The sequence below is a fragment of the Mercenaria mercenaria genome, chromosome 17 (genome assembly GCF_021730395.1).
Source record: "Mercenaria mercenaria strain notata chromosome 17, MADL_Memer_1, whole genome shotgun sequence".
NCBI classification, from domain to species: domain Eukaryota; kingdom Metazoa; phylum Mollusca; class Bivalvia; order Venerida; family Veneridae; genus Mercenaria; species Mercenaria mercenaria.
This window is the reverse complement of record NC_069377.1, coordinates 62,527,800-62,549,754: the sequence shown is the minus strand read 5'-3', so window position 1 is coordinate 62,549,754 and position 21,955 is coordinate 62,527,800. Positions and strand designations below refer to the sequence as shown.

Here is a 21,955-nt window from a genome sequence, read left to right as displayed (position 1 = left end):
CTACAGCGATATCTGCATAAGGCTGAGAAATGACTGACAATAGATTAATTCGATACTTTGATAGTCAGTGTCTACAAACCAGAGGGGGTGCGGGTAATTTTCAAAATACGAAAATAGCAAGGGTATTTACGCCACTATTTGAAATATAAACAATACCTCGCAATTGTAACATTGGTGCCTATCACAAAAGTATGCATATTGTTTCAAATAGGCGCCATTTCCTTAAAACTCAATGAATGCGTTACATAAAACGTGGACTATAAGGGGAAAACAGGACCTTGCCTAAAAACGCAAACAACTTTGTTATTATAAAACATAACAATAACTTAACTAGTTAATATATTCTCATAATCAATGAAATTTTTAGCTTATGGTAACTTGTTTCTCGTTTTTTCTATAAACAATCTGTGTGCTCAACTTTTGTAACACCTGCTCTGGGTAAAATAATGAATCAGTTATATACTGCTTTCATTAGAATATCTAAATTGAAAATAACATAATCGCCGTCCATATTTGTCCATTATCAAACAAAACTTTATAAATATACCTTACATTAAAAACTTGAACTGCCGTTACAATTTAGCTTGACATTTTCTTCTAAACACGTAACCGATTTAAAAGAAAACCTACCCTAAAATGTCTTACTCCTGCAGAATATCAATCCAACATTTCCAAAATGTTAACGATGTGGAATGAGCTTTTATCGGATAGAGTATACGAGACGATGGTAAACGCTTTAGAAAAGTCCCAAGGGACGGGGATACATATCGGGAAGTCGTAGAGAACTGGTCAATAGAGGGTGTGCTACGTTCTTTCAATATTTAATGAACCAATTGTTCCTCGTTCACATTATTTTGGTATAAAAGTGCTTTCAATCAGATGCTGCTATTGTTATGAATCGATCTACAGACATAAAACTGAATATGTAATTTGACTATAGAATATACACTAATCGAAACTTCCCACGATTTTTGCAAATGCATTTGTTCCTATCATGTTCGAAAACACATCTGTTTTGTATGCAAGGCCCCATATTCAAATTACGGAATCGTTCATATGTAATTTCAAAACATCGTTTCTGACATCTGTAGTTTACATAAACAATTTACGGCAATTGTACATTTGAAACAAACAAAAAATGTTAATATTAAATCAGAGAGTAATATTTCTTAAAACTACAACTGCAGTGTGTAAAGGTAGTTTTTAGAAAATCAGCTTCTTATTTTATTAAATACAGATGTCAATTTAGACCAAACAACATGGTAGATTCCCAGTTAGTCGAGCTCAAACAATTATCAAAATATTTCTAATGAAGCAACAAAGTTTTCATTTTTGTTTTTTGCCCACCAGTATATCTACATTTTAATGTCCTGCGACTAAGGTTGTGTCGCATTAGCCGTTTAAGGAACATCATGCACTCCTAAGTTTTGTTAAAAGAAAATCCTTACTAACAGGTAAATGACCTTTTCTGAAGTAGGCATCGAATAATTTGACATTAGTATATCCACATTTAAAATGATTTATTTCATTACACCTTTGCGCAATGATTATTAAAACTATCGACATATATATATTTGACAACATTTGGCGTTTGTTGGGGGAGAATATAAATCTTATTCCGTACTTTTATTAATATAATTATACATGTGGCAGATGAATTATTAATCGGTCTGAAATACATTTATGAATGAAAACAAACTTGCAGTAAAGGACAAAACTAAACGGTATCCAGGTATACATAAAAACTGAATATATATGTCACTTTTTGTTCTACGCAAAACCTAAATATTTTCTGTGAACTAATATATCTCAGATTTCAATAAGATGTGACACTGTCTAGGTGATTTTAATGAAATACTTAATTGCTTAGGAGTATTGTGCACCTGATTCAATGTCATCGCATTTCAAACGCTGAACGAGGACGATATCTATTCCAGCATTTTTGCGTTTCTCTGAACAATAGTTAATGAAACAACCTACACATTTGTTTTCAAATTACTATCAGGATCTGGCTCGTCATTTCGGGAATACAAATATTTTCATCAAAACTGTCAAACAATATTTTTGATATTTAAACAGAACCGTGAAAAATGTTAAAATGAATGCAAAAAAAAGTCACTGTTTTTTTTTTTTTTTTTTGGCAATATATACAGGATATTTGTTTGCTTCGGGGTAAGATTGAAATATCTTTCTTGAGTGAATACCAGATTCAATATTTTCAAGATCTGCAGAGCCACAAGTGAAAATATAAGATAGAGCGCTCACGAGCGAAAGATATTTTGATCTTACATATAAAACAAACAATTTATTATGTTTTGACTGAATTTACCCATTTTATAGTTTCTTACTAGTAGAAAAATATTTTTCACTGTTAAAATACTTTAATAATTCGATAATTCGCTGAAAAACATTAAATTTTAATAAATAAACTGCCAACTACCCATTTTAGTGCTTTTAAACATATTCCATGCACAGTTAGGAAGAGTGAGAACATAAAGTTATTTGAACATTAAAACTTCTTGTACATAACTACAAGCCGTTTTTGTGTAAGTGCCTGGTGTAACGTCATTTTATCATAAATAGGAAACGTTTTGGTTTAAGCAGATAATAATGATATTAGAAATGATAATTACTGTATTCAAAGAGGATAACATATTTGGTTATAGCCAGTCTAACATATGGTCCTCTAACATAATAATGTAAAAAATCATCCTATAATATGTAACATAGACAGTGAGGTGAAAGACATAAATTGAAATAACGTACGTATTATTAACAAATTAATACTTAGTGGCATAAACAGTATGTAGTACGATGTAAACTGTTTAAAATATAGATTTTAAACTTTATACTTGAAACACAATTATTGTATTAAAATATTGCAAATAAACTTATATAATTAGTAAAATATTATATCAAACATATATGAAGATTCGCTCATGTTGGTCTGGCAAATGGACGTCTAATCTTCATAATATGTGTCATGTTTTAAAAAGAAAAATTGCATAGTAACGTTATAAAAACATACCTGTAAGTTTTTATATCCACTATGTAAATGTTGCGTTATTGTCATACGCAAGAATGGATTCATTTACAACCGCTTATTTTGTTTTTCAGATTCAAGTACTACCAAATAAAACCCCAGTAAATATCAACATTTCTGCAACTAGTGTTCATTAAAACCCCTAGTGAATAAAATACGAGTTCGATAACATCAGTGCTTTGAGAAAATGTGTTGACTTGTATTTTTTCTAAAGGTAAGTAATGACTAGCGTGTGTGTCAACTGTTTCTAATTGTTAATGTCAAATGTATGGAATCATCGCCATAAACCTAACAAAGACATTACACCATTAATGCCATTAATGAGGCAGTCTAGAAATAAGATATAACAGAAAATAAAATGCCTGGCCTTTGTAGTGCACATTCGTTTAAACAATATCTAATGGTATCACTTTAAAATCTCGGCGACTCGTAACAATACGAAGTGGTGTGTCAACATCTCTGGCAGTCTGCCGGTCGATTGTTCCGTTAGAATGCGTTACAATAGAGCAGTTGATAATGGAGACGATGCTTGATTTTGTTTACTCAGTGTAAACATACAAAGTATGAGTGATTTGTCGATATCTTCATGAGCAGAAAATATAGTACGATGAAAAGGTAATTTATTTGACTGGGAATATCTGTTTGACATTCAATGAGAGAAGCATTTCTGCACAAAATTGCAGATTTTTAAAGGGACATATTGATCACCAGTCAAAACGTTTTTTTTTCCATTTTCAAGTTATTTTTTACAACCATATAGGTATCATATACATCGATAGAAATTGTTCGACAGGGTTCCATTTAAAAATTTAAAAAACGTGAGGTTTCTTTGCTTACCATATTCTTACCTTTATTAAACAGCGATATTTTATGATTCCTGGAAATTCTAGAAATTCCCGGACGTTCCTTGTTATAACTTTAACTCATTTCTAAGGACATGCACGTCTCTATTAAGTTGTGAGATACATATATGAAAAATGTTAACTAAATCATGTACATTTTTCAACAGGAGATATTTACGGTCGAAGGCGAAAAGTTCCAACTATGACACCCGAACAAAAAGTAATATTCTGTTAAAATTATAAATGTCATATGTCTCAAGTAGTCACATATTCGGAGAAGTGTCCTTGAACTTTTTTTATTCATAGTTCACGTTCATCATTTACATAAGTGTTGTGAGATACAAACTTCAACGTAAATCAAATAACGATTTTGAAACTAATTGACTGGAAAGCCATACATTTTAATTCTATGACGTCCATTTTAAAATATGACCGAGGTTTAGATAAATATTTGATCAGGTTGTGGGGGAGTATGCTTTCTATACCTTTTCGAAATGGAAATCTTATAATGACTTTCCCATGTCAATCATTATAGTTCATAGTAGTAAATTCTATAAAACAATTTTGTGCGCTCGGAAAATCTATACTACACAGGAAAATGGCTTTACAGTGAACCTAACAATGCTTTTGTATATCAGATATTTGTTTGAAACACCAACAACGAGAACCAACATCCGATGACGAGACTGTACCAACTTGTGGTTATTTCAATGCGAGTGTTAGACATTTATCTAAATCGATTATGTTTGGGACCAAAACTCAAGGATGGGGATTCACATTCTAATCAAACCTGCTTGTATTATGTATATTTCTAAATTGTATTGTGTATTTGTAAATGTGACAAGAATAAACTAAAAATCCAAATATATTATTCGAAAATGATTTCAATATCGATTACACAGAGCACATTAACTTAAAGTACGTAAGAAGAGTTCAATTTTCGTTGGGATTCAAATAAATTAGTCCTAAATTTCAAAATTGTATTTTCTTTTTAATAAGCGTCTAAAACTAGGCTTTATAACTAAAACATTTAGAAACTACCATGTGCTGTACATTTATGTTTATTGGCTGTCCCTGCAGACGTCAAGAAAGGCCTCTATCAGTGATTATTCAAGTCAGCTATCAATTCGTATGAAAGTCACCACCTATCAATTCGTATTTATTATGCAACAGAAGGCAGATGACCCTTGGGTATTCTCGGGTATGTGGCACAATTTGATACAGTTCATTAGCAGATTGACCCATTGTTATAATATATATGTACTTGCGACTTTATTGCAGCATTATTACACAATACTGCGTTATTTCCCGACCGATGTTTGATCAATAGTTGCGTAGTGTTGAATTATTATGTTGTTAATGATTTCGTACATTACGTATCTTATATAAAATATCCATTTATTTATCTATAACTGAGAATTTAATTTATATTGAATATGCAGGACACGTTACCTCCTCTGCATATTTCTGCTAACTGAACACTACTGCTAGTTATGTATAGATTTCGCTTCTTCGGCTTTTTAGCTGGACGTTTAAGAGAAAATTTGGCGTTTAACATGTATACATTTCTATAACTAGCAACAACCCTGTGCCTTTACAAAATTATTCATAAGTTGCCACTTCTTCAGACGTGCTCATCTCTCCTTTAGTTTATATGATTGGAAACAAAGAAGCGCTAATGCATTATCAATAATAACTTGGCAGTAAGGCCGTAGTCCCGAGGGGGCAATATCCACTATTATTGCCTGCTTATGTATGGCTATATACAATTTGCACGACTCGAAATCAATGATATGAAGTATTCCAATGTATATATTTAACATGAAAGGAAAGCAATGTACGTCTAATGTTAACAAATTAATGAAGCTGTAGTGAGATTGCTGAATATAAACGAAATTTCCCAAACTATCTTATTACTTCTACATGAGGTAAGAAACTGGATTAGTTTGTTTTAAAGAAAATGAAAGTGTAAAACAGAAACAAAAAATTGCTCTTATTTACATTAAAAACGATAAATATTTTGATGGATACAAGAATGAATTACGCGGATATACTATTAAATGTACATAAAAACGGACCAGGAAAAAATAATTCCAAAATTGCTTATCCATTTCTGTTTGGTTGGTGTATAATGTTTTATTTAAAGAAAACAAAACGAAATAAACATTTTCTGCTGTCACTTGTATTCTCCTTGGAAAAACAAAATTTTCATAATCAGTTGATCTGGTTTTAAGCCAGTAGTTGTAACATTCAAATCTGATACCATTCAACACAATTAGCCACCTTTTAAGAAAATAAGAAAATTCAATTCATTTTGTTACTTCTACATGACCAAACAAAATCCATTTCAAGTCGGAAACTACAAAAAGTATTTCTATTCCAGTCGTTGAAGTTAAACTCGCATACAAAACAAACGTTCATATGTTCCACTATCTATTATATGCTCACGCAGTTCAAAACAACAGAAAGACAGTACATAAATGACTGATAATTAGCCTAAATAGACGTTGCTTACAATATACTGTGTTACGCTTTTAATGGAATAAAGACTTTACTATAGGACATTTTCATGTTTGCCCGCATGTATGGCTATCATAAATGTACTTTAATTTATTTATACTAGATACGGCATTTAATATCTCTCGTTAATCCCTCTGCGCAATATCCTTTCTTTGTTTCCACGAGGAGACAACGATACTATTCAACCGAAAAACCAGATTACACAAGTATTTATTTAGGAAGCAAAAATGTCGGACGTCAATTTCAGAGACAATATGAATACTAGAGAAGTGTTGATATTTACGGATATGCACGCCAGTAAACTTTTTACCCTATCAATCTTTAATCAACATCACAACGAAGATCGTCGGAATACAATAGTCCTGAAGGAGATATAAAAAACAACAACAGATAAAACGATTTCCATACTGATAATAATATAAGAAAAAGACAGACAGCATACTTTTCCCTGGGTCTTGCTACAGTTGATAAACAAATTACGATGTTTTTACGTTTTAAAAGTATTTTATGACATATTTTTATTATAACTTTAGGACGGCCAGCACATATTTATGCAATCTCGCCAGGCATATGCATGTTTTTGACAACACAGAAAATGACGTCACTCGACCTTCAGCTATTCCCGGAAGTAAATAAAATGAAAGTAGAAATGCTAAACTTGAAAACGAAAGTCGCATTTTGATTCGTAGATAGTCAGGGGTCACGCGCAGGGGTCACCCCGTCTAAATGTATGCGCGTGGACTTCTTATTTTTTTTTTATTTTTTTTTTTTTTGCTATTGGGGAGCCAATTTTCAGCACTTTATTACGAATTGAAATTACCTGGGCTTTAGTACAGCATGTCAGCTTTTAATCTATGAAAAAAATTTTGAGCTCTGGATAAACAGAAATCCCACAGGGGTCCGTAACGGACCAAGGGTGCATTGATAATTTTGGAACTTCATCAAATCGCTCAAAATGTCATTTTTGATGTTGTCTGAGAGTGTCAGTATATGCCTCATATGTAAGATATAACCGTATTTGAGAGCTGCAGACCTAGACATTTCAGAAATATTTCAAAATAAGTTTCGTGTAACAAATGTTGTTTCTACGGAAGCGTGAAAGGGCCATCAGACGCTAATACGTTTTAGTACGTTAAAGCTGCGGAAAGGATATACCTTACTATAAAAAGAAACAAAAAATAACGGCCATTACGACCGCCATTGACGGATCCATATTGGCGGAATGCGCCTCACGCGCCATAACCATAATGGCCCCGGGTAACCGGGACGTCAGCGCGTTCTGACGTTGAGGTCCTAAAGCAACGTCATTATGGCGGATGGAAGAGTACTGAATCGATTTCAGATCGATTGTCAAATAATAATGGCATTATTAATGAAAAAGGCAATACAAATGATGCTAACACCAAGATAAATATGAAGCGAAGTAAATTATAGGTAGATCAATAAACGGGAGGTGTGTGCCTTCTAGCCATAATGGCACACCTAGTTTCATACACCCTTGGGCAACTAGGTGTGCCATAATGACAAGAAGACACAACAAAGCCGTAAATTAACCTCTTAAGAATGTATGATTGTTTGTCCGGGAACGAGTGCGATGCCGTCCGGTGATACTTTTACGTCTAACGGGAAATGACGTTACAGGATGTGTTCATATATCATTATAACAGTTTATATAAAAACAGATGTAACGTTCTTTTGAAAGGTATTCTAGCATAAAACTGCTGTTTTTGTCACTTTTCGGGGCTGTTTTAACGTGTGTTAACAGAGATTCTTGCGCTCGCGTGCTGTTATAACACCTTATTATATATGCGCGTTCCGTGGCAAAGCTTAAACGTCATTCGCCCACAAAAGGGATAATTCAAAACGAAATGACGTCAACGTGAAAAAACAACGTAGACTTTATCGCGCATTTCATTGAGGGACAATATATTTATTTACTTGGTTTTTGAGCGTTTCATGCTAGAATAGCGTTAGCGCATGTTCTTTTCGTGTTATAACATCTTCTGAATACCTCGAAAATCGTACCCTCGCCCTACCGGGCTCGGGTTCCAACCAATGCCTCGGGTTTCAGCATATGTTATAACACGAAAAACACATGCGTTATCCCTACATTAAATTCCTGATGAAGGCTAGATATTCGAATATTCAAAGTAAGGATTTATTATTTATTACAAATTACCTGAACTTCAATTTTTAGAGGACGTTTAGAAGCTAATAGATTATGTAAATGCACAGAAAGGTATGACAAGAATAACGAAAATGAATGCTGCTAAATAAATGCACAACTATTTCTTGTGTTAACCTAACTCATATAAGTAGGATGAAAATGTAAATGAATCGGTCATAGCAATAGAAATATCAGAACAGCAAAACAATGTAAGCGCCTGAAAATATTGGTACGTATTTGAAGAGTATAAGAAGCACGTGTTCCACAAGAAAAAAAAAACAACTTACATTTATTTCACCTTCAGAATCATAAAATTTAAATAACATTTGCTTTAACTTTAATTTTGTCTCCCTGCGCTGAATTTTTGAACACAAAATGCTGTAAATATGTCAGTTCCTCGTGAGCAATCACGATCTGTAATTTCTCTTGGGCAGAGTCAAAGCTTACAAACTGGAACAAGATTTGACATGCGTGCTAGAAATGATTTTCAACTGAATACGCTTATGTCACCAAAGAGCAAGCGGCCTTACCTTAAGACAATAGGGACTTAAAGTTGATTGTTTCTCTGTATCATCCAGATGTCTGGTGTGTGATGTGTGGGATACAATATTAATAATAAGTAAGCAATAAATCATATTCTTGTTCTATTCATTGATATATTCTGACTGACGTTTTAGACCTTACATCAAAATTATTAATGTAGCGTAAAATTATGATATCTAAATAAGAACGCTGTGCTTGATTGATAAACACAGATGAAATAAATATTTACGTTTTTTCTTCCTAATTACCACAACATGTTTGTGCTAGGTAGGTAAATGAATGACAAGCAACATACCATCATTTTATATTCCATAATACTAACCTCGTAACGATTTGTTCCTTATCCATTACCCTGCTAAATTTCTATAATCATCCTGTTTATCTTTCGGTTTGGACAGTACCATTAACTTTTAAAACAGGTGTTTAACAAAACGATACTGACTGAATGCCAAAGAGTGCAGTCTGATCATGATCTACACTGGTCGCAAAGGCAGAATCAGTTGTGTCCAGCATGATAAGGGTTAAGCATGGTATTTGTGTTTACCTTAAACGATGTAATTAAAAGTAAACTTCAACTTGAAAAAAAAATCAGGTAATAATAATCAAACTGAAAAGCTCTCTATAAAAAGAAAAAAAACACAACAATTTATATGTGCCTGTTATAGTAAAAGGTTTTGTACAACGAAGTTAACACACCTTTAAATCACGGTTATATTTGCTGGTTTTATTTAACTTCTAAGATTATCCTCTCAGCTTTTAAATTTAACTTTTAATATTTGATTTTTTATGTCTTTAGTTTCTATAGTAACATGTGAACTCGTGCAATCGTTGCAGCATACGCAGTAACAGTTTTAATATTTCCTGGATAATTGCATATAGATTGATTTAAACCTCCAGTAGATTAAATCATTTTATTTCTATTTAATGTCAAAAAAAAAAAATCGAGAACCTTTCGCCCACATATGTCTGATAACACTTATGTCGACTTTTCCCTGATGGATTTATATTATATATATAGCATCAGACTGTAAATTTTGTTTCGTTATAATTTTTGAAAATGTTGCATTGCATATTCGTAGTTAACTCCATGTACACATCATGAAACGAATGAACAAATATATATTATAGATGTACTAAATTAAATAATAGCAATATTAGCCTGATAGCTTCAAAACCCGATGTTAAATATTTACTGTACCCCGTGTTCTCTTGTTTTAACTGATGTTGGTGTTTTCCTTTTGCCCAGAGGTAAAGCTTCCAGGACGCCTGATTTACATTAAAGTACCAAAGCCGTTTAATCCTTGAAGACTAAATGTGCACAATATTGTATCACAAATAACATTGATGCATGTCCATATCGTATATTATCCGTATATTTATCACATTTTATTACAAAATGCATGTTAAGTAATCAGTGTCTGGGAATAAAAGGTCTGTTATTTTCTGTTCTGTTTCTGGTATAATTTCTAGTTCAGAATGCTATGATATGTTTTCTTTAATTATAGATTTCTGTTTTATAGTCATCTGTAATATAGAGTAGCTGTTAATCAGTTCGCCTACGATTTGATTGAGTTGATAATCGATTCTCTTGTCCTGTTTCATATTTTGCGCATTACTTCCCTCTTTCCTGATGGTTTCTTACATTAGATATGTTTTACAATACCATAAGAAACTTTATCAAGTAACATTTTTACAACAGCAGACAGCGCGTTATATTATTTCGATGGTTGGGTTTTACGTCACTACGACTCAATTATATGTTATATGGTGACTTTTCAGATTTTAAAGGCGGATGAAGACAAGATGCACCTCCGCCATTATTTTATCATGGGCGGGCACCTTAATAGAACCACAGACCTACCGTAAACCGTCTGGATGGCTTACGCCCATGAAGAATCCTACGTCTAAAGTGAGGCTTGAACCCACATCGGTGAGGGGCAAGTAATTTGACCACTCGCCATGGAGACCTTATATGACAAATATGTGGATTATAAGGCTAATATGAATTAAGGCACCGCCTAGCATTGGGGATTTATCTTTTATATATCCGCTTAGAAAGAAATATTCAACGCTCAAGAAATTGAAACTTTGCTCTAAACTGTAGTTTACATTTAGTGTCATCATACCTCTTACAGCGAATATCATACTTTGCAAAATTTACGGAAGCCATGCCGGTGACGTCATTCAGCGTTCTCGCACTAGCTTTTAGAATTTTGTTTTGTTTGTTTGCACTCCACGCAGAAACTTGACGGTCTTTACACTTCCTTACTGTTTTAAAAGTGTTTTTCAGTTGCATGTACAGTTTTCATTACGAAAAAGAAGTAAAATAATCATGTTAGCGCGGTTTACGAGTTTCTATGACTGATTCGGGGTGCTCGGATGTTCATAAAGACAACCAGTCAGCGGATTTTACATAAACCGGAACCGGAAAACATCGAAAAAATTGCCTCAGTATATGCAAACAGCAAAGACGAATATCTATATACGGACGTACCCACTCGGGGGATTTTCTACCACTCGCCTTGCGCCGGTGATAAATCCCCTATCATTAGAGTATAATATGGATAATTATGTTGAAATGTTGAACACTCTTTTCAAGTTTCAATCGAAGCCATATAGTAATAATAAAAACAAAGTTCATCGAAACTATAAGCTGTGTTTGTTGAATTAACCTGTAAATCGTCTGTGTTTAGTCAATTAATCTGAGATACGTCTGGTTTTGAGTTGTCCTTCTGGGAAGATCGAACTATTGTGTGTAAATTTTCTCGGGAATAGTTTTCTTTCTTTGCTTTCTTTTCATCAAAAATTCAACTACTGTTAAATTGAAAGAATCGGATTGATTGCGCGCTCGTGTTTCGTTCTGCCGCGCTCTATGTTTCGTTATGTCGCGTTGTTACTTTCTTTTTGTCGCATTGGCACGCGTTCACCAAAACGGTCAACACACAAAACTTCCAAAATTTCGTTATGGCACGTTGCCGCGCGCGCCAGGACGATACGAAAGCCGCGCGCATGCCAACGCAAATATTACGAAATGTCCCAAGTCAACCAACACAGAAATGTCCTAAATCAGCCACCATACAAATCTAATATGAAATGTCAGTTGGTACGTATGTACTTTTCTGAGGAAAGGATGCTTAGGTTGACCGTGACAAAAGTACTTACACATGAGTTACCCCATTTTGTTGATGGGATTCGTCAGACCTAGGATCATTTAATTACGCTATACCCTTTCCATTTTTCAATAAACAAATAACACGAAAAAGAAAGTGATACTATCCGACTGAAAATAACGAGATTATACGCATGTGTGTGGGAAGCCATACTGTTAGACATGCCAACTTCGGAAACAATCCACGAGAAGCTTTAAGACTCACGTCAGTCATCTTTATCTCAATTAATCGTCACTTATTTACCAAATCTTGGCTGTCGATCGATTTATTTGTCCATATAATACATAAATAAAAACTAATATTACTACGCGACTTAAAGAGTTAAAAAGCTTCGTTTATTTTCTAAAGGTATATAAGTGCGAACTCGCCTATTGGCAGAATAGTTTATGGTTATAGCAACGACATAAACATTGTTAGGTAATAGGCTATGGTTTGTTTGCTTTCTAAACTAAAATCATTAAATCCTCGTGAATGAACTGAGCTGCGAAATATGCAGTAAACGTTTAAAACGTCGAAAACGCTAAACTATGAATAATAATGTCATAAGTTTTGTTATGTTGCAACAGTTATCGAAATTTAACAATAATGCCATAACACTAAATTGTTTTCCATGCATAGTATCACGTTTAAAAAGGTTACTTGTATGTAAAGTTTACTATTTATATCTTATATTGTTTATTTGTAGCATATTGTACTGACCAACAATAACAAGCTTGTACTCATTTGCAACCTATATTCGCTCTCTATTATTTTAGAAAGGATCCCATCTTCAGCCTCTGTATTGTTATTTTTGTCCCCGCACTGAACTGTCTGTTCACGAGATGAGGTGATAAAATCAGTTCCTTAAGAGTAAGCTCGAGAACGAATTTCTCGGGGTAGATTCAAAGTTTACGAAGCAAACATAAGTAGTCATACATGTAAAAAATGTATCAAGATGACTATGCCTTAAAGAAAACTGATTCCAGGTCTCCAGGTGTCTGACATCAGATGGGTGACGGGGATTTTATGAAACTATTTAAATAATACTTCAGCAGTTCAACATCGGTTTCTGTTTTATTCATTAACGTATTCTGATCGAACTACGGTATGCCATTATATTATTGTTACTGCAGCAGATCGCAGCCATATAATATTTATCAGATTTCGTGAATATTCGCATAATTACCTATAGATTTAATCTAAGTTCCATGTATATTTAATTGTTATGTTTTAATTTGTGAATTCATAAATATCTAAAACAACATGTACTCGTAATTTGATGTGCCAATCCTCCACACAACTTGCAGTTTATTACATATCATATCACTGCGTACATATGTATTATTAATGTATAATGTACAGCTGTAGACTCTTATTACACTAAAATACGCAGGAACTGTAATTATAAAACGTATTTAAAAGCCCAATTTGTTTTGTCTGTCCAATGTTGCCTTTTTCTTCTATCTGATATAGTTTTACGCTAAACTAGCAAGCCCTTTTCCACACTCAGACTGACTGTACGTAAATACGCTTATTCACACTCAGACTGACTGTACGTAAATACGCTTATTTCATATTTACTAAGATTTAAAAGTCTATAATTCTGTATATATGCCACTCTTTCTATGATGTTATATTAAAAGTTTTCATAGATATGTAAATCACTCAAATGTGGAAATACAGAGCATGTATATATATAATATATCCCCTCAACAACACTGAGCCACATATTATTACAAAATGTATGTTTTCTAATCCGTGTTTTACAATCAAATATCAATTTTATTTTGTTATGTTCTGTCATATTTCTAATAAATAATGCCTGTCCTATTTCTGATAAATAATGCTATGTTTTTTCTTTAATCATAGCTTTCTATTCTATAGTTATCTGTTAAAACATGAAGCTGCAAATCAGTTCGCCTACGATCTGAGCGGAGAATGTTTTGAACATTCGTAATACTTTGAAATTCCTTTTTGATATTTCTAATTTAATTTGTGTAATCTCTCACAACGCGATTAGCAACAGTTCGTTAGGATGCATGTTATATATTTTGGAAAATGATTAGTATCCTGTGGTTTAACACATATATCGTGTTTTATAATTATACATGGAATGGCAATATGTAGACTTTGTTGTGTTTACATTATATTGATCACTGCTTGAATGCTGACTGAGATTTAAAATGACATTCGTACTGAACTTTATTCAGACACGCAAACCTGAAATAAGCAAATAATTAAATAAAGGGTTATAGTTCAAATCGATCAGTCTTATCACTTTGTATCAATGTTTGTCATATTTTCATTATCAAATAAAAGTAATTAAACTGCCAAGGCTAATTATATATATAAAAAAGAAAATATAAAACACTATTTTCATACTATAAACTTCCACATTTTGTTTCGTGTCGTTCCGAATAAAACTTTTTACAAGAGTTATATTGTATTTTTAGCAGTAGAATCTACCTTACTAAGCGCATTATATATCACCCTATAAGTAATAACGAACTCAGTTCTCAGAGGATTAACAGAAGCAATATTTAAATATACCGTTGTAGTAAATATCTTACAATACTGATATATACTTATGCATATGTTCTACTGCCATTTCTGCTCATCTGTTCACCACCTTATAACTGACACAATTCAATGGAACAAAACTTTCCTGTAATCTGTGTTCCCTTTCAGCTCATCTAATACCATTGACTAATTTACTAGAATCATAAATCAATAAAAACAGAACTCTTCTCCTTTAACTTTCCTCGAATCGAGAGAAAGAACTTGTTATGTATGGCACTAAATTGAATATCATGTCCTTACAAATTGACTGATGGTTTTCAGACAAAAATATAGCTTAATCAGAATTAAGTACTCAATAGGAATTAGATTAATACTTTCCTTTCATTTCCGGCTTCAGTACTGAGTTTATTCAATCACTTTGTATTATGATTAAGGGTCGTGCAAAATGTAATAGAACTATTGGTACCGTAGTGCAACGAAAACATTGTGTTTGGATTTGTGAATGGAACAACAGCAAACTTGGCATGCATGATATGAACGATAAACAAAAGTTAAATGATTATAAGAAAGAAAAGACAATTTAGTTCTATGATGTATTATGTATGGCCGGTTTGCTCACACTTTTAGTCGCTTATCAGGCGGGCCATTGAATTAAAGACTATATTTCTGCTAGTTACAATAATAAAATTAATTCATTTCCTGAAATCCTGAAATTCCTGTAAGAATACTACTGATAATTATAATTTTACGACATTGAAATTGCTACTTATATATGGACATTAAAACACCACATCAACTAAAACAAACCCCGCTTTACCTAGCCTTTTAAAATATTCGTTAAATACGGGTATCATTTGTCTTTTTTTTTCTGTGCCATTTTGAAACGTGACTAACGCTCATGTAACTCGTATTTGGATAAGTTTTATTTAGCGATACAGATATATTATCGCCGAAAAAAAAATCGAATATCCATGAAAGTCGTGACATCGTTAAATATAGAAGTTCCAATTAAAAAACAATATAACCAATCTCTACTTTATTTAACAATTTAATACTCCACGCGCACAAGTGAAAATGATCATGCTTTAATGTAAAATATAGAGATATGTGGTATACTTTGCACAGACGATAACTTTTTCAATAAAGGGTATCTAAACTAATAAATTCACGAAAACCACCAATATCTTTTCGTAATTAAATACCATAGCCACATTGTTTTCCCTTGTGCAAACACTAGATACAGCACTGTTAATTACTTTCCAGTCCCAATGGCGTGTTTTTCATTTTCGCATTGCGTTCAACAAAAGAGATAATTTTGCAACACTTTTGTATGTGCTCCGCAACCAGCCTCGTCTTGAGTTAGAAGGCTCACAGCTTATAAGGTAAGTATATCATCTGGATGATGTCTTGGAGCTTGTCCTTGTTTTTTGAACATGCTTATAAGACTTATTTAAATGGAATATATATATAAGCTATATGCTATATAATAGTTGTATATTTAACATACGACGAAAAAGATAATCTTATGTTTTACTTAAGAATTCAAAACTGAAATGAAACACGTATTTTAAAGTATCAAAATTTAACGAGCATAACATAGTCCTACATATGTCATATAACATAGTGTTTTAACAATTCTACTTTTAGTATATAACATAGGACATGAATTAAAATAACGAATTATTTTAATTGCAGTAATAGTATGTAGTAGTATGAAAGGAATTTAATGTCTAGCCAACACCAAATGTTAATAGTGTTTACATATTAAATGTTATTTGAAATATACCAAAGCTCTAAGAACTCCTATATAGGAAGAGTACAGGAAAGAGTCGGGTTACAGTATTATACTATATCTGCATGAAAATAACTACAGTATAAGTGGCCATCCTTCTCTGAAATTGATTATATGTATATAGTCATTTAAGAGATGAAAATAAAAAATACGTTTTATAAAAGTGTTCTGAAAGGAGTTGCTGTGTGAACAGATCGAGGTGCTAGCCTATTTTCTAGTCCCATCTATCTATTTTGCACATAAACGCCCACCTTCCTTTTAAGTTTCTCACACTATAGTTGTTTTACAACAGCCTTATCACCATTTTCCGTTGATAAAATAATTTACCATATATGAACATGGCGCAAACGAAAAGATATGTTCATTTATTTCTAATGCTTCCTCCTTATTTACAGAAGAACCATACTAACTTAAACAACTCAAAACATTCTGAAATACTGAAATGTATACGTGTTCTAACATGTTTTATTTTCTGTCCATCAAACCTTAAATGGCAAAGAAATGGTTTTCACGAGCCATAACAAGTTCATGTGTACGCATTTAACTCATCCAATACCATTGTCTAATTTACTTAACTCATCGATCAATAAAAGCAAACAAGAAATATCTTTAAAAATGATGGTCGGCGAATTGTAATAAGGAAAGAAGTTTATGAATTTTTCATCTAACATTCATCTTTCATCAAACATTTTTCAAATTGCAAAACTAAACACCGCACTTTAACAATTTAAATGGTTCTGTTTTAATTTTTCGCAAAGGTTTCGTAGGGTTGCAATTTTGTTTCGTTTATCCTTAGACGAATAATTACAGCAGTAGTTTGATGAAGATTCATGAAGCGGTTCATGGGAAGAGGTCATTAAACGTGTTTATATTTTTAGCTAAATTGGTCCCTATTTCCATTTGTAACAAAATAGCAGGAGACCTTACGATATTGTTACACATCGAGTTTGATAAAAATCCATTACATTTTAGTGGTTAATGCGAAGAAAGGCATATCTACTTTTAGCTATAGTGGTCCCTAATAGGGCCCAAGTTCCTATATAAATAAATTTGGAAGAGGACCTTATAATGATGCTCCCGACCAAGTATGACAAAGATCCACCAAGCTGTTCATGAGACGCTGTACAAAGGCATTTCTAGTTTTAGCTCTAGCAGCCCCTAAAAGGGGTTAAATGTCCTAGCTGAACAAAGTTAGCTGCGGGCCTAATAAAGATGATACAAATCAAGTTTGATTAGAATACATGAGAAAAAATCAATTAAAGGATTTTTTTATTTATTATTTTTATTTATTTCTAAAATAGGCCAACTGATCCCGCTTTAACAAATGCATATTCGCTATTCATGAATCTTTGGACAATGACCTCACACCTATAAAAATGTGAAGGTCAAGCAAAACATACAATTGTTTTTATTTCAATATGTCTGTTTCATAAGCAAAGTTTGACCGTAGTCATATCACATAGATGCACTGTATGCAGCGTACCTTCATTTCAATGTAATGAGATTCAGTCATTATATAGCATATATATAATAAAACAGATTTCAACTGAGTTCAATATTTGCATACCATACTAAAGAAAAATATTCATATATAATAAATCAGTTAAATAATTTATAACAAATATATCAAAGCAAACAAGTATTTATTTTAATATGCAATCTGAATAAGTCACAAAAGCAAGAAACCTTTTCATATACAGACGACAATTGTAACAAGGAAAATATTTTAAAAAGCACTTCTCTACATAAAAGACACTTATCACACCCTTATTCATGTGATACGCAGACCGTATTCAGCTCTTTCTTTAATTTGATATATGTTGGTATTTGAACAGGTTTTTATCATATTTATTAAACTTACTTATCATTTTGAGATATATCAATATTCTTGCTAAATATACTGAGCCAAAGATAGCTTTAAAACTGTGAACAGCGTCGTTTAGGATAAACGCTTTGGCTACATTTCACTCAGCGTAGCACAATCAACAGAGTGAAAGAAATTGACACTCTCGTCCAATCAGACAGAGCGTTGCATAAATCTTCCATTTTGATAAATTATCTCTAATGCGTTATCAAGCAGTTTGATTTGCAAACTGAAGTCACGAAAACGAATTTAGACGGCATCGCCGAAAAAAAATTCCTAACCTTTCCTCAAATCAGACGAAAGAGCTTCGTTTGTGTGGCCCTAAATTGAATATCGTGCCCTTACAAATTGACTGATGGTTTTCAGACAAAAATATAGCTTAATCAGAATTAAGTGCTCAATAGGAATTAGATTAATACTTTCCTATCATTTCCGGCTTCAGGGCTGATTTCATTCAATCATTTGGTAATGTGATTAAGGGTTGACTGAATTGTAATGGAATTCATTGGCACCCTAGGGTGACATACAAATATTTCCGGACTTGTTGATGAAAACATCGACAACTTGATAAAAAATATCCCCATGCACAAACTGGAATAAAGATTTAATTTCATGGCGGCCTGCAGGTCACCAAAGAATTTTGCGTACAAAGTGAGTGCTTTCTTCGAATGGTAAATGCATACAATTCCAAAAATCATACATTTCCGTATTTTTACCATGACTATATTGCATTATTTTTATACGTTATGATAGTCTTACGGTATACACCTACAAATTGTATTTGTACACTTACATTGAGGCTATCCCTACTGAGTTGAAAAAATGTTGTTGTTTGGAACTAGTTCAAAACACACCGGGTTTAACTATTTTCGGAAACCGATAATTGACTGGTTTAATACTCCGGTCAAATATAATCATGTAACAGTGAATTAAAAGCGCCGTATTGGATATACTTTATTTCATATTACGATAAATGTATTTTAGAGCGGAAAAGCTGTGTTGATACTGATCTGCATGTACCTTAACATTATTGAGACCCTACAAGATTTATATCATTCGTAATTATCTTTTGGTCTTAAAGAAACACATGTTAGACAATTTTACATTCTAACAGAAGAGGAATGATATGTTTTTAAAGTCTAATACAGTGTAAGAAGACAATTCATTTCCCAATGTAGCGTATCTAAAACAATAACGTCACGGAAACACACCATACACTGTGAAGATAAATGTCTTTTCGTAATTAAATGTCACAGACTTACTGTTTGTCTTGTGCAAACAGAAGAAACGGCTTTGATAATTACTATCTCAATCCCAATGGGCATGTTCCCCCTGTTTCCGCATTTTGATTCTACCGGAGAGATGAATTCACAACAATTTTGCGCAAGTCCAACTCAGTTTCTCAGCAGCGCTCGCAAATTGGAATGAAGAACTGTTCTGAAGTGTTCTTCTGTACTACAAAGTTTTCAACAATCACCTTGAGGTAGTAAGCTATTGCTAATAAAGTTATCGCCACTTCGTTCACTGTGACGATAGGACGTCATGGCAAAAATAGTCCAAATAAAATGTAAAAGTATAATTGTTTCATTATTATACATTTATTGGCAACAAGACGACAAACATACAAGCTCCTAAAGTTATATAGAAGTGATTTATATTTAACGTCAAGTAAATATAACTTTGTCGCAATTAACCCTTATTATGCTGAACATGACTGATTCTGCCTTCGCGACCAGTGTAGATCATGATCAGTCTGATCATGATCTGCACTGTTCGCCATTCAGTCAGTATCTTTTGGTAAACACCCCTTTTAACAGTTAATGGTACTCTCCAAATCCAAACAGAAAGATGGACAAGTTCATTATAGAAATTTAGGGTTAAGTCTTAAGGTCGTTCTGCACGTCAGGATCGAATTTTTTTCTACAATGTAGAATTTTATCAAACTCTGATTTTTCAAAACTTTCGAATATACTAAGAAAATTCAGCAAATAAAAAAGATAGGGTCGTGTGCTTGATTTTTTGCTAGACTGATTTGAAAAGTTTCGACCTCACGCAATTTTTTATAATGGGAGTCTATGGGAAAAACGCAATTTTCTTAACATTTTTGCCAATAGAAATTTTTCTACAATGTAGATTTTAATGAAACTTCTCACAGTCGTAAATAAACATGTGGCCTATAATATGGTGAAATAAAATGTATGGGTCCGTGTGCTTATTTTTGAGATATCTGGCTATGAGTAAAGCGAACCTCCTATTTTAAGCTAATTTTAAGACACTATTTTGCATTATTTAACGTGTAAGATGTTTTAATATATCATTTTAATTTAAGAGAGATAGCAGCAGTGCCATTTTAATAATTTACTCACGGGTTGTCCTTAACTCATAAACTGATTTGCGTTTCCGTACGCCGATTCCATGCATTATTCTACGTTTTCTGGATAAGTGACGTTACGCCATCACTTCCGGTTTATCAAACGTGCAGAACTACCTTAAGCCATTGCATAAAGGCGCTCGTAAAGCCTTTGTTCATTATGTGTCTGCCTTATTTTTTGGTATGAACATAGAATGTTTTAATTTCTTGTTTGATTTGAATTTGGTTAATATAATAGAAAGATTTATTGAATCCATTGTTTTTCGGCGACGCCGTCTAAATTCGTTTTCGTTACCTATGCCACGTGACTTCAGTTTGCAAATCAAACTACTTGATAACGCATTACGGATAATTTATCAAAATGGAAGATTTATGCAACACTCTGCCTGATTGGACGAGAGTGTCAATTTCTTTCACTCAGTTTTAAATCTAACTTTGGCTCAGTATATTCAGCAAGAATATTGATATATCTCAAAATGATAAGTAAGTTTAATAAATATGATAAAAACCTGTTCAAATACCAACATATATCAAATTAAAGAAAGAGCTGAATACGGTCTGCGTATCACATGAATAAGGGTGTGATAAGAGTCTTTTATGTAGAGAAGTGCTTTTTAAAAGATTTTCTTTGTTACAATTGTCGTCTGTATATGAAAAGGTTTCTTGCTTTTGTGACTTATTCAGATTGCATATTAAAATGAGTACTTGTTTGCTTTGATTTATTTGTTATAAATTATTTAACTGATTTATTATATATGAATATTTTTCTTTAGTATGGTATGCAAATATTGAACTAAGTTGAAATCTGTTTTATTATATATATGCTATATAATGACTGAATCTCATTATACTGAAATGAAGGTACGCTGCATACAGTTTATCTATGTGATATGACTACGGTCAAACTTTGCTTATGAAACAGAAGTATTGAAATAATTACAATTGTATGTTTTGCTTGAACTTCACTTTTTTATAGGTGTGAGGTCATTGTCCAAAGATTCATGAATAGCGAATATGCATTTGTTAAAGCGGGATCAGTTGGCCTATTTTAGAAATAAATAAAAATAATAAATAAAAAAAATCCTTTAATTGATTTTTTCTCATGTATTCTAATCAAACTTGATTTGTAGCGTCTTTATTAGGC

General features: G+C 32.7%; 1 protein-coding gene across 2 annotated transcripts in view; it reads right to left on the bottom strand.

The window, feature by feature from the left end:
* The window catches only part of LOC123536572 (vesicular glutamate transporter 1-like), a 173,797-nt gene that overhangs the window by 37,625 nt on the left and 114,217 nt on the right, over positions 1–21,955 (bottom strand). The window lies entirely within an intron of this gene.